The sequence below is a fragment of the Pan paniscus genome, chromosome 2 (assembly GCF_029289425.2).
Source record: "Pan paniscus chromosome 2, NHGRI_mPanPan1-v2.0_pri, whole genome shotgun sequence".
Lineage (NCBI taxonomy): Eukaryota > Metazoa > Chordata > Mammalia > Primates > Hominidae > Pan > Pan paniscus.
The window spans coordinates 181,897,083-181,911,726 of NC_085926.1; the positions used below are offsets into that span (position 1 = coordinate 181,897,083).

A 14,644-nucleotide genomic window follows, 5' to 3' on the forward strand; every position below is an offset into this window, starting at 1 on the left:
AAGACCAGCCTGGGCAACATAGTGGGACTCCATCTCTAAATACATATATATATCATATATACATATAATAAATATATATCATATATACATATAATAAATATATATCATATATAATATATATTATATATTAAATCATATATAATATATATTAAATTATATATAATATATTTTTAAATATATATTATATTTAAATTATAATATAATATATATTTTAAATATATATTATATATTAAATTAAATATAATATATATTTTAAATATATATTATATATTAAGTTACATATAATATATATTTTAAATATATAAATATAAATATATAATATATAAATATATATTTATAATATAAGCTAAATACTCTGAGAAATCCTGCAACAATGAAAGCTGGTTAGTCTTGTTTAGTTCAGCATTTCTCAGACTTATTTGAACATTTTATCAGTCCATTTTCATACTGCTATGAAGAAATACCTGAGACTGGGTAACTTATAAAGAAAAAAGTGGTTTAATGGACTCAGTTCCACATGGCTGGGGAGGCCTTACAATCATGGTGGAAGGCAAAGGAAGGACAAAGGCACGTCTTACATGGCAGCAGGCAAGAGAGTGTGTGCAGGGGAACTGCCCTTTTTTAAGCCATCAGATCTCGTGAGACTTATTCACTATCAGGAGAACAGCATGGGAAAAACCCGCCCCCATGATTCAATTACCTCCCACCAGGTCCCTCCCATGACATGTGGGGATTATGGGAGCTACAATTCAAGATGAGATTTGGATGGGGACACAGCCAAACCATATCAAACATGAAATAACAAAAATAATATTTTAGAAACAGCATTTAACACCCTCTGGAATTAGTGTTTTACAGAAAATGCTTTGACAAATGCTTATCTAAAGTCACTTTTTAGGCTGGGTGCGGTGGCTCATACCTGTAATCCCAGCACTTTGGAGGCCGAGGTGGGTGGATCACCTGAGGTCAGGAGTTCAAGACCAGCCTGACCAACGTGGTGAAACCCCGTTGCTACTAAAAATACAAAAAATGAGCCAGGTGTGGTGGTGGGTGCCTGTAATCCCAGCTACTCGGGAGGCTGAGACAGACTTGAAACCAACTGGGAGGTGGAGGTTGCAGTGAGCCGAGATTGCGCCATTGCAATCCAGCCTGGGCAACGAGCGAAACTCCATCTCAAAAAATAAAATAAAATAGTCACTTTTTTTTACTCATTAAACTTTGTTTTAATGGGTCTCAAAATTCTGTGACAGATTTTTGGTCAAGTGTTTCCATTAAAAAGTACTAATTTTTAAAACTAATAATTTAAAACTGCCACACACACAAAAATAATACCAAAGTGGTCCACAAAACATTCTTCTTTCCTTCGGAAGATTTTACGATGCATTGTTATCATTAACCAGTCTTTTACTATTAAACTTAAATGGCCAGTCGAAACGAACAGTTCTGAGACTGTTCTTCCACCACTGATTAAGAAGACCAGGGAGGCAGGTATTACGGATAACATTCATTTAGCCTTCTGAGCTTTCTGGGCAGGCTTGGTGACCTTGCCAGCTTCTGCAGCCTTTTTGTCCACTGCTTTGATGACACCCACGACAACTGTCTGTCTCAGATCATGAACAGCAAAGCGACCCACAGGTGGATAGTCTGAGAAGCTCTCAACACACATGGGCTTGCCAGGAACTGTATCAACAATGGCAGCATCACCAGACTTCAAGAATTTAGGGCCATCTTCCAGTTCTTACCAGAACAGCGATCAATTTTTTCCTTCTGCACAGGAAACTTGCATGCAATGTGAGCCATGTGGCAATTCAGTATAGGGGCATAGCCAGCGCTGATTTGGCCTGAATGGTTCCGGATAGTCACCTGAGCAGTCAAGCCAGCTGCTTCCATTGGTGGTTCATTTTTGCTGTCACCAGCAACAATGTCATGACGAACATCCTTGACAAACACATTCTTGACACTGAAGCCCACATTGTCCCCAGGAAGAGCTTCACTCAAAGCTTCATGGTGCGTTTTGACAGACTTTACTTCAGTTGTAACGTTGACTGGAGCAAAGGTGACCACCATACCAGGTTTGAGAATGCCAGTCTCCACTCAGCCAATAGGAACAGTACCAATACCACCAATTTTGTAGACATCCTGGAGGAGCAGGCACGAGGGCTTGTCAGTTGGACCAGTTGGTGGTAGGACGCAGTCCAGAGCCTCAAGCAGTGTGGTTCCACTGGCATTGCCATTGTTACCGGTGACTTTCCATCCCTTGAACCAAGGCGTGTTAGCACTTGGCTCCAGCATGTTGTCATCATTCCAACCAGAAATTGGCACAAATGCTACTGTGTCGGGGTTGTAGCCAATTTTCTTAATGTAGTGCTGACTTCCTTAACGATTTCCTTGTATCTCTTCTGGCTATAGGGTGGCTCAGTGTAACCATTTTGTTAACACCAACAATTAGTTGTTTCACACCCAGTGTGTAAGCCAGAAGGGCATGCTCTCGGGTCTGCCCATTCTTGGAGATACCAGCTTCAAATTCGCCAACACCAGCAGCAACAATCAGGACAGCACGGTCAGCCTGAGATGTCCCTGTAATCATGTTTTTGATGACGTCTCTGTGTCCTGGGGCATCAATGATAGTCACGTAGTACTTGCTAGTCTCAAATTTCCACAAAAGAGATACCAATGGTGATACCACGTTCATGCTCAGCTTTCAGTTTATCCAAGACCGAGGCATACTTGAAGGAGCCCTTTCCCATCTCAGCAGCCTCCTTCTTAAATTTTTCAATGGTTCTTTTGTCAATGACACCGCATTTGTAGATCAGATGGCCAGTAGTGGTGGACTTGCCTGAATCTACATGTCCAGTGACAATAATGTTGATATGTGTCTTTTCCTTTCCCATTTGGCTTGGTAGTTTTCATGACACCTGTGTTCTAGCGGCAAACCTGTTGCGAAAAACAGTAATGTCACTTTTTAAAAAAAGAAAAAAAAAAAACAACAAACTTTCCAAAGGGGCAGGGATTCTCCAGTGATAAAGAGTGATGCTGAGGACAGCAGAAGGGTGAATCCTATCAGTATCCAGCTGAGTGAGGCTAAGAGAAAAGGGCCTTATGCTTACAGGAACTGGGGTTGCTGCAGTCAACCCAGACATTTTAAGTTCAGAATATTCCATTTAGGCTGAAGCAACCTGGGCGATCTTAGGCTGGACAGGATAACCGTTACTGCCATTTTTACTGTTATTTCTGCTTCAATTTACTGCTATGAATTGCTTAAGATGGGCAAGGCACTATACATACATTATCTCAAACCACATAAGACTCCTGCAAGATAGATTTTACCCTCCCAATTTTAGAGATAAGGAAACTGAGGCTGAGAGGGTGACGTGATTCTCGTAGAAAGGATTTGGTCTTAGACATTTCTTACTGCATTGTGCTACCTCAATCTGTAAACCTTCATTGAGGCGACTGCTCTCTCTTTGCTCTGTAAGCCACTTATTACTTTCCCTAAAGCCTTCCCTGCCAGAAATAATTCTAGAATAAAACAGGTTAAACCACTGATGACCTTGGCCCAATTAATCTTATCATGTCTGGCTCCCATCATGAACCAATTAATTACATACATTAATCTGATAAGACCTGTGATTACCTACACATGGAATGGTATTTTGAAATTACTTCCCAAGGCTATTTAAGAATCACTATTATAAAGACACATGCACGCATGCGTTCACTGCAGCACTATTCACAACAGCAAAGACATGAAATTGACCTAAATGCCCATCAATGATAGACTGGATAAAGAAAATGTGGTACACACACACCATGGAATACTATGCAGCCATAAAAAGGAATGAGTTCATGTCCTTTGCAGGACCATGGATGGAGCTGGGGGCCATTATCCTTAGCAAACTAACACAGGAACAGAAAACCAAGTACTGCATGTTCTCACTTATAAGTACCAACTAAATGATGAGAACACATGGACACATAGAGGGGAACAACACACACTGAGGCCTATCAGAGGGTGGAGGGTGGGAGGACGGAGAAGATCAGGAAAAATAACTAATGGGTACTAGGCTTAATACCTGGGTGATGAAATCATCTGTACAACAAACCCCCACGACACAAGTTTACCTATGTAACAAATCTGCACATGTACCCCTGAACTTAAAAGTTAAAAAAAGAGGCTGGGCGCAGTGGCTCATGCCTGTAATCCCAGCACTTTGGGAGGCCAAGGCGGGTGGATCATGAGGTCAGGAGATCAAGACCATCCTGGCTAACATGGTGAAACCCCATCTCTACTAAAAATACTAAAAATTAGCCATGCGTGGTGGTGGGCACCTGTAGTCCCAGCTACTTGGGAGGCTGAGGCAGGAGAATGGCGTGAACCCGGGAGGCGGAGCTTGCAGTGAGCAGAGATCTTGCCACTGCACTCCACCCTGGGCGACAGAGCAAGGCTCCATCTCAAAAAAAAAAAAAAAGTTAAAAAAAGAATCACAAAAAAAATTCTTAACATTGAAAGCCAAAGTCAAACACCTACAGAGGCCAACCAGGTAACATAAATGAGGAGAGCTGCTCAGGAATAAGACAGGAGGGGTGATGGAGACTGTGGTGATCTAGAGTGAATATGAACCATCCAAAGGGTTTCACTACTTCTGAGCTTTGGCAGATTGTTGTCAAGCAGAAACATGAGCCTCGTGTTGCTAGATCTTATTTTTCAAATGAAGCCAGAAACAGTTTTCATGTGAAATCTCAATGTTTAAGTGTTACGCAACTAACTTTAAAAAAAGAAAAAAAAAAAAAAACACTAGCAGGGCCAAAAATAACATAAACTTTCAGGCTAATAGCTCATGACCTTTTCTTTAAAATCATAAGTCAGCAGCTGGGCGCAGTGGCTCATGCATGTAATCCCAGCACTTTGGGAGGCCAAGGCAGGCAGATCACCTAAGTTTGGGAGTTTGAGACCAGCCTGACCAACATGGAGAAACCCCATCTCTACTAAAACAAAACACAAAAAATACAAAAAAATTAGCTGGGCGTCAGCCATCCCATTACTGGGCATATACCCAAAGGATTATAAATCATGCTGCTATAAAGACACATGCACATGTATGTTTATTGCAGCATTATTCACAATAGCAAAGACTTGGAACCAACCCAAATGTCCATCAATGATAGACTGGATTAAGAAAATGTGGCACATATACACCATGGAATACTATGCAGCCATAAAAAAGGATGAGTTCATGTCCTTTGTAGGGACATGGATGAAGCTGGAAACCATCATTCTGAGCAAACTAGCAAGGACAGAATACCAAACACCGCATGTTCTCACTCATAGGTGGGAATTGAACAATGAGAACACTTGGACACAGGGTGGGAAACATTACACACTGGGGCCTGTCATGGGGTGGGGGGAGGGGGGAGGGATAGCAATAGGAGATATACCTAATGTAAATGACGAGTTAATGGGTGCAGCACACCAACATGGCACATGTATACATATGTAACAAACCTGCACGTTGTGCACATGTACCCTAGAACTTAAAGTATAATAAAAAAATGAAAAAAAAATTATCTGGGCGTTGTGGTGCATGCCTGTAATTCCAGCTACTCGGGAGGCTGAGGCAGGATAATCGCTTGAACCCAGGAGGCAGAGGTTGTGGTGGGCCAAGATCGCGCCATTGCACTCCAGCCTGGGCAACAAGAGAGAAACTCCGTTTAAAAAAAAAAATCATAAGTCAGCTTTTATTTTTAAAAAGTATTACCTCTGCCACCACCCCCTACTCCACTAATCACTCCTTTCATTGGGTAGACCTGGGTCCAGATTGCTTTTGAAACACTAAAAAGGCATAGCAAATCAGCTTTGAGAAGAGGAAGCAGAAATATGTCATCACTGGAGCAGTGCTAATGGCTTCCTCATACTTTAAAGTCTTAACTATACTGAAGTCATGTTTAAAACCTCAGTGTATGAAGTTGCTTATATTAATAGGGACCCACCCCCCAACAACACGCTTTCTTTTTTGAAAGACGGCAGTAGGGGGCCGGGCATGGTGGCTCACGCTTGTAATTCCAGCACTTTGGGAGCCAAGGTGGGCAGATCACCTGAGGTCAGGAGTTTGAGGCCAGCCAACCAACATGGTAAAACCTCGTCTCTACTAAAAATACAAAAACTTAGCCAGGCATGGTGGCAGGCGCCTGTAATCACAGCTACTTGGGAGGCTGAGGCAGGAGAATCGATTCAACCCGGGAGGCGGAGGTTGCAGTGAGCCAAGACCGCACCATTGCACTCCAGCCTGGGAGACAGAGGGAGACTCCGTCTCAAAAAAAAAAGGAAGGGAGGGAGGGAGGGAGGGAGAAAGAGAGAGAGAGGGAGGGAGAGAGAGAGAGAGAGAAGGAAAGAAAGAAAGAAAAAAGAAAGAAAAAGAGAAAGAGAAAGAAAGAAAAAGAAAGAGAAAAGAAAGAAAGAAGAAAGGAAAAGAAAAGAAAGATGACAGCAGGGTCTAACAAGTTCACATGCCACCTGGAGGCAGTGGTAGTCATCCGTGCCTTCTCGGTGAGGCACTGTACGCCAGAGTGACTTTAAAGTATGAGGAAGCCATTAGCATTGCTCCAGGGACCACATATTTTTGCTTCCTCTTCTCCAAACTGATTTGCCATATTACTTTTGGAGGCTAGATTCAGGCCCAGTTAAAGCACAGGGTGAGTTATTCCTCTGTGACATTCTTTTGTCACCAAGGGGTCTTGTTAGAGAGGCGGTTAATGCCAGCTGATATATGTATTATTCAAAGGTAGGGCTCAAGGTGTGATCTGAGGTTTTTTAAAGGTTAACATCATCATCAAGTACCCAGAGAAGTGCTAAAGAGAGGAAGATGGAAAGAGGCTGGTTCCATGGGAAAGGATTCCTCCTTGGCTTCATCCTCCACCTGCTGCTGCAAGTACCATAAGATAAGAGCAAGAGCTGAGCAGACATGTAACTCCTGGGAAGCAGAGAAAACAGGCTAATATTTTTTATTCCGAGATAGTCAATGATTGGATGTTCGTTATGGTAAAAATGATGCTCATGACACTGACGGCTTTGTACCTCTTCCTAGGATCCTAACATTTAGTTAATTCTTTTCTCTTCTTTTTTTTTCTTTTTGAGATGGAGTCTCGCTCTGTTACCCAGGCTAGAGTGCAGTGGCACTATCTCAGCCCATTGCAACCTCCACCTCCCAGGTTCAAACGATCTCGTGCCTCAGCCTCCCAAGTAGCTGAGATTACAGGCACCTGCCACCATGCCTGGCTAATTTTTGTATTTTTAGTAGAGATGGGGTTTCACCATGTTGGCCAGGCTGGTCTTGAACGCCTGTCCTCAGGTGATCCGCCCGCATGGGCCTCCCAAAGTGTTGGGATTACAGGCGTGAGCCCCTGAGCCCAGCCTGGGAACTCTCTAAGATAATCCTAGTGATGAAGACTACTAAATGTTAGAACAATCACAGCACATAGTAAAGACACAGTAAATACTCATCAAATTGAAAAACTGAAATTGATTTGTTTCCTTAAGATCCCATATATCTCACACTACCTATCTGATTACTCCCCTTATCATTAATTTATTAGCATCTATGCCATATTAATACAGCGAGGCGGAGAACTGTGAGTGCAAAATTTGTCACTGACATCACCCACATGGCTCCAGGTTGGAGGTAAGCAAGAGAAGGACACTGGCAGAAGGTGGAGAGGTTGCAGTGAGATTGTTAAGGACATGGCAGGACACTGTAAAGTGGCGGTCGGGGTTGAGTTTGCATACACATCTGGACAGGTTTTGCATGGGGACAAAACAACGGCACTGAGGATGGATCCTTGACTCAGCTCACCTCATCAGTTTCCACCATTTGCCTACCAGCTCAGCCCACCCTTCCTGGACCAGGAAGGAGGAGCTCACATGCTTCTCCCAGTGCCGCCTGTTTTCTCTCCGTGCAGAAACACTCTCCAGGCCCCCCAGCCCTGGCCCTCCTCTCTCAGTCTCTGCTCACTACAGGAAATGGCGACACTTTGATTATCAATTGCCCAGGCTTTGGCCAGCACAGGGTGGACCCTGCAGCCTTTCAAGCAGTGTTTGACAGAAAGGCTATTGGTCCAGTCACCAACTACAGTGTCGCCACTCATGTCAACATCTCCTTCACCTTGTCTGCCATCTGGAAGTTGTAAGTCCTCACCCAACATTGCAGTGGTCTAGTGGTGAGCAGTGGACCCTCTGACTGGATTTTTTTTTTTTTTTTTTAAGATGGAGTCTTGCTCTTGTCACCCAGGCTGTAGTGCAGTGGTGCAATCTCAGCTCACTGCAACCTCTGCCTCCCAGTTTCAAGCGATTCTCCTGCCTCAGCCTCCGGCACGTGCTGCCCCACCCAGCTAATTTTTGTATTTTTAGTAGAGACAGGGTTTCACCATGTTGGCCAGGCTGGTCTCAAATTCCTGACCTCAAGTGATCCACCTGCCTTGGTCTCCCAAAGTTCTGGGATTACAGGCATGAGCCACCGTGCCTGGCCCTTTGATTGGATTTTGTAAAATTAGTTACTCACAACAAAAAAATCAAACAACCCAATTCAAAAATGGGCAAAGGACTTGAATAGACATTTCTGCAAAGAAGAAATACAAACAGCCAATAAGCACAAGAAAAGATGTATGTTCAATGTTACTAATAGTTAAGAAAATGCAGATCAAAGCTACAGTAAGATATCTCACACCCACTAGGATGGCTAGTATTAAAAAACAAACAGAAGCTGGGCGAGGTGGCTCATGCCTGTAATCTCAGCACTTTGGGAGGCTGAGGCGGGTAGATCATGTGAGGTCAGGAGTTCAAGACCAGCCTGACCAACTTGGTGAAACCCCATCTCTACTAAAAATACAAAAATTAGCTGGGCGTGGTGGTGGGCACCTGTAATCCCAGCTAGTCGGGAGGAGGAGACAGGAGAATTGCTTGAACCCAGGAGGCAGAGGTTGCAGACAGCCAAGATTGTGCCACTGCACTCTAGCCTGGGTGACAGAGCAAGACTCTGTCTCAAAAAAACAAAACAAAACAAAACAAAAAAAACAGAAAATAACAAGTGTTGGTGATAATGTGGAGAAATTGGAACCCTTGTGCACTACTTGTGAGGATGTAAAATTGTGTAGCCACTGTGGAAAAACAGTATGGCTGTTTCTCAAAATATTAAAAATAGAATTACCATACAACCAAATAATTATACTTCTGGATAAATACCTGAAAAAAGTGAAAACGGGGTATTTGTACACTTACGTTCATAGCAGAATTACTCACAATAGTTAAAACTCAGAAGCAGTCTAAGTGTCTATTGACAGATGAATGGACAGATTAAATGTGGTACGTACTTACAATGGAATATTATGCAGCCTTCAAATGGAACAAAATTCTAACACATGCCACGATGTGGATAAGCTGTGAGGCCATTATGCTAAGTGAAATAAGTCAGTCACAAAAAGACAAATAGTGTATTTGTCTAATTTTATAGAGACAGAAAGTAGAATAGCTGTTGCCAGGGGTTGGAGAGAGGGTGAAATAGGGAATTACTGTTTAACGGGTGTAGAGTTTCCATTTTGCAAGAAGAAAAGAGCTCTGGTGATGGAGGGTGGTGGCTGGACAACAGTGTGAATGTGTTTAATGCCACGGAACTGTACACTTAAAATGGTTAAGAGAGTACATTTTATGTTATATATTTTTATCACAATAAAATATTGAAAAAATTATTTTTAGCCTGGGCAACATGGCGAAACCCCATCTCTACCAAAAATACAAAAAGTTAGCTGGGCCCATCTCTACTAAAAATACAAAAAGTTAGCTGGGCGTGGTGGTGTGTGCCTCTAATCCCAGCTGCTCGGGAGGCTGAGGCAGGAGGCAGGAGAATCACCTGAACCTGGGAGGCAGAGGTTGTAGTGAGCCGAAATGGTGCCACTGCACTCCAGCCTGGGCGACAGAGCAAGATTCTGTCTCAAAAAAAAGAAAAAATTATTTTTAAAAGTGTTTAAAAAATTAGAGGTGCATTCGGCGGGGGTGAGGAGTAGAAAGGCATGATAAGAAATGCTGTAATGACATTACTGCAGGTAAAATCTGTTCTTTTTGGAATACTTGTCAAAACATATTCCCAATGGACCTTCATACTGTGTTTTTCATTTACATTTTCCATGTACCTTGAATTGTTTTGATCTACATCATTTTTCAGTGGCTTAGATCAAAAATCATTATTGCCACATGGACCAGCCTTGGAAGTGAACAAGGAGAGGGTGGTGGCATGGGACCTGCCTTCCTGGAGTTAATCATCTAGATGAAAGCTGCTATTCCAGGATTCACACCTTCAACTGGTGACATCGTTCCTGTGGCTAAATATGGTATGACAGACTCAGTTTCCCCTTTCCTCTACTCTGGTGCCTCTCTTTTTTCCACTCCTAGGTCCAGCTTTGCAGATTATATTGGTTAAAGCTGAGAATATCCATAAATTAGACAAGTTCAAATAGACCAATAATGAAAATACAAAACTTTCTGATTATTCTGCTGGTTTAGGAGGGCAGAAAATGGGCACAGGGAGAAGGTGGTATACACTAAGGCCATAGGAGTCAATACTTATGTGGCTCCATCCCAGGGAATCCTGAGCCAAGCTGAAGCTCAAGCTCTGTCTTGAGAAAACTGAGGTAAGCAAGTGTTAGTGTGATGGCTGTCACCAGAGAGGTGGCGGGAGAGTGAAGAAATGGGCGAAAAAAGGAAGGGGAAGGTGCAGAAGACAGAGCAAAACTAAAACTAGTTCCCTCCCCCTGTTTCTCTCATGCCATAGTTTCCTACAGACCTAGCACAATCAATTCTTTTTTTTTTTTTTTTTTTTTTGAGAGAGTCTCACTCTATTGCCCAGGCTCAAGGGCAGTGGTGCGATCTCAGCCCACTGCAACCTCCACCTCCTGGGTTCAAGCGATTTTCCTGCCTCCTGCCTCAGCCTCCTGAGTATCTGGGATTACAGGGGCCCACCACCACACCCAGCTAATTTTTGTATTTTTAGTAGAGATGGGGTTTCACCATGTTAGCTAGGCTGGTCCTGAACTCCTGACCTTCAGTGATCCCCCCGCCTCAGCCTTCCAAAGTGCTGGGATTACAGACAGAAGCCACCATGCCCGGCCTTGGCACAATCAATTTGTGCAGTGGAACCCAGATGAATGCGGAGGCATCAAGAAGTCCGGCATGGCAACTGAGAACCTATGGCTTTCAGATGTCTTCATCGAGCAGTCGTGAGTCTCAGGCCAAAAAAGCAGAATGGAAACCATGTCTACAGGCAAGGACACAATGTTACCGATAAGGCCACACAAAGACTCAACTTAGAAAAGAGCAGAGTCTGAATTGAAGAGCTTACAAACCCCCAGAATATGATTATAGGTAGAAGAGAGAAGTCATCTGAGTGGGGCTGGAGCTCAAGAATGGGATGACCTGACAGAGAAAGAAGGCCAAGTCTGATGGGGAAACCCATAGCACCTACCTTCCTGTCCTTCTCCCACACAGCATCAGTGTGGATCAGACACCTGCAGGTCTCATGGCTAGTATGTCAATAGTGAAGGCCACATCAAACACAATAAGCCAATGCGGGTGGTCAGCATCTGCAAACTGGACACCTTCTACTTCCCCTTCCATGGACAGAGCTGAACGCTCTCCTTCAGCCCTTTCACCTACACAGGTAAGTGGGGCTCACTAAAGTAGACTGTTGAGAGGCAGAGAAAGGGCTTTGAGTGAGAAGAGGACAGAAAGCTGGGAACAGTGAGGGAATCTTGCTGAAAAGGGCCTGGAAGCTAAGCAGTGAGGGATCCAACAGTCTGGGCAAGGGACTTGGGAGCATTTGGGGAGGCTGAGTCTTCTGGGCCTGCTTTGCAGTGGAGAACACGAGCCTGGGCATGGAGAAGGATGTCCAGGAGCTTTCAAATACATCACAGAACCTCATTCAGAACAAGGAGGGAGTGGGTACTGCTGGGTATCCAAAAAAGAACAATAAAGGTGACCGTGGCCACTAACCAGTATGAACAAGCCATCTTCCATGTGAGCTCAGGGGCCAAGACAAGGTTTCACCATGTTGGCCAGGCTGGTCTTGAACTCCTGGCTTCAGGTGATCCGCCCGCCTCGGCCTCCCAAAGTGCTGGGATTACGGGCGTGAACCACAAAGCCCAGCCTTTGTCACTCTTTTTTTTTTTTTTAATTTGAGATAGAGTTTTGTTCTTGTCGCCCAGGCTGGAGTGCAATGGCGTGATCTCAGCTCACTGCAACTTCCACCTCCTGGGTTCAAGTGATTCTCCTGCTTCAGCCTCCTGAGTAGCTGGGATTACAAGGGCCCACCACCATGCCTGGCTAATTTTTGTATTTTTAGTAGAGATGGGGTTTCACCACGTTCACCAGGCCGGTCTCAAAGTCCTGAACTCAGGTATCTGCCTGCCTCAGCCTCCCAAAGTTCTGGGATTACAGGTATGAGCCACCGTGCCCAGCCTTTTGTCACTTTTTTCACTGATAAACCTTCAGTACTAAAACAATACCTGGTACTCAGTAAATAGTTACTAAATAAAGCATCCCTTGAGGAAGAAACAAAGGCTCTATGCCAGTGATTCATAGTGAGGGTGAGCCCCGCCTTCCCCAATGGCTGTCAGAACTTTTTGGAAGGCAGGAATTTTTGTTTATTTTTAAAAAGATATGGTAGAAAGAGTTAGGAAACACTGCCTTAGGGATATGATGATTCCAAATCCTGATAACCTCAAAATATCTGATACTGTCTGCTTTCCCTCCCACTGGTCTCAAATGTTCCCCTGCAAAGTCACTAGAGATTAGAACTTGATGAGAAAAGCAATTAGAAATGAAAAGATAAAACACACGCGACACCTAAGTCGGTGGTTCCATAGTCTTGCTAAGAGCACGTCGGTAGGAATAAAAATTTAAGTGGAGAAAGTTGACACCTTGGGCCAAAAGGAATGAGATACATTTCAGAGGTAAGCAGCATGGGAGACTCTAACCTGTGAGACGCCTTTGGATGAAAAGACCGGATGCTGAAAGGGACGGGAGGTAATATTTCCTTACTAGACAGTTTGGCTTGGGACAAATCCCAGTTCTTACTCTTACCTGTCTTGACAGCCTCCCAGCCTACTTCTCACTTGCCCCTCCCTCTCCTCCCCACCAGGTGGCCATCAGGCGCAGGTGCAGGCCCAGCCCCTACGTGGTAAACTTTCTGGTGCCCAGTGGCATTCTGATTGCCATCGATGCCCTCAGTTTCTACCTGCCACTGGAAAGTGGGAATTGTGCCCCATTTGCCCTCAGTTTCTGCCTGCCACTGGAAAGTGGGAATTGTGCCCCATTTGCCCTCAGTTTCTGCCTGCCACTGGAAAGTGGGAATTGTGCCCCATTCAAGATGACTGTTCTGCTGGGCTACAGCGTCTTCCTGCTCATGATGAATGACTTGCTCCCAGCCACTAGCACTTCATCACGTGCTTCACTAGTATGTCCTCATCCATCAAGAGACCAAAAGCGAGGTGTGGGTTGGATGGGGAGAGGGACGGGCAGAACCAGGCGAAGTGAAAAGGGATCCTGGAAAAAGATCCTCTGGGAAAGAAACAAGAAATTCTAGGTGGCGCCTCTGGCCCTCATGCAGACCCCCTTGCCTGCAGGTGTCTACTTCGCCCTGTGCCTGTCCCTGATGGTGGGCAGCCTGCTGGAGACCATCTTCATCACCCACCTGCTGCACGTGGCCACCACCCAGCCCCTACCTCTGCCTCGGTGGCTCCACTCCCTGCTGCTGCACTGCACCGGCCAAGGGAGATGCTGTCCCACTGCGCCCCAGAAGGGAAATAAGGGCCCGGGTCTCACCCCCACCCACCTGCCCGGTGAGGGAAGTCACACTTCCTCTTCCCCCACCTCCACTTCTCTGCTCCTGCCTCCTTCCCTGTCTCCCTCCCTCCACAGGTGACATTTGCAGCCCATGGCTGAGTCTTTGTCTTTCTGTAGGTGTGAAGGAGCCAGAGGTATCAGCAGGGCAGATGCCAGGCCCTGGGGAGGCAGAGCTGACAGGGGGCTCAGAATGGACAAGGGCCCAGCGGGAACACGAGGCCCAGAAGCAGCACTCGGTGGAGCTGTGGGTGCAGTTCAGCCATGCGATGGACGCCCTGCTCTTCCGCCTCTACCTGCTCTTCATGGCCTCCTCCATCATCACCGTCATATGCCTCTGGAACACCTAGGCAGGTGCTCACCTGCAAACTTCAGTCTGGACTTCTTTTTGCCAAAGAACTCCAGAAACCAGTCAGGCTCTCATGTCTGTCCAAATTTCAGCCTTGTGGCCCTGTCAACCACCTCATTTTTAACCCGGTCCTCTGTGTAGTTTCAGACCAGACCTGAATAGTCTCCTATGCCCTCCAAAAGTTGGGTCCTTGCTCCTGCATACCATCAGCCCCACTCAGCCCTCCCATACCTCCCTGGCTCCTCAGGATTCAGGTTCCTAGGGTACGTCCTTGATTAAATCACCCCAATATGCCCCTTTGCAGAAAGTATTGGCTTTTCCCTGAATTCTGTTATGGTAAAAAAAATCTTGGGATTGAGAGTCTTCTTGCAGAAACTTCTCAGCCAAAGTAAAAAGGATTTTCTCTTACGTGTGTG

At 44.9% G+C, this 14,644-nt stretch overlaps 2 pseudogenes; one reads left to right on the top strand and one right to left on the bottom strand.

The window, feature by feature from the left end:
• Window positions 1-362: 362 nt before the first annotated feature.
• Window positions 363-14,644, bottom strand: part of LOC112439278 (putative elongation factor 1-alpha-like 3) — a 108,902-nt pseudogene continuing 94,620 nt past the window's right edge.
• Window positions 6,861-14,229, top strand: HTR3D (5-hydroxytryptamine receptor 3D pseudogene; annotated as a pseudogene).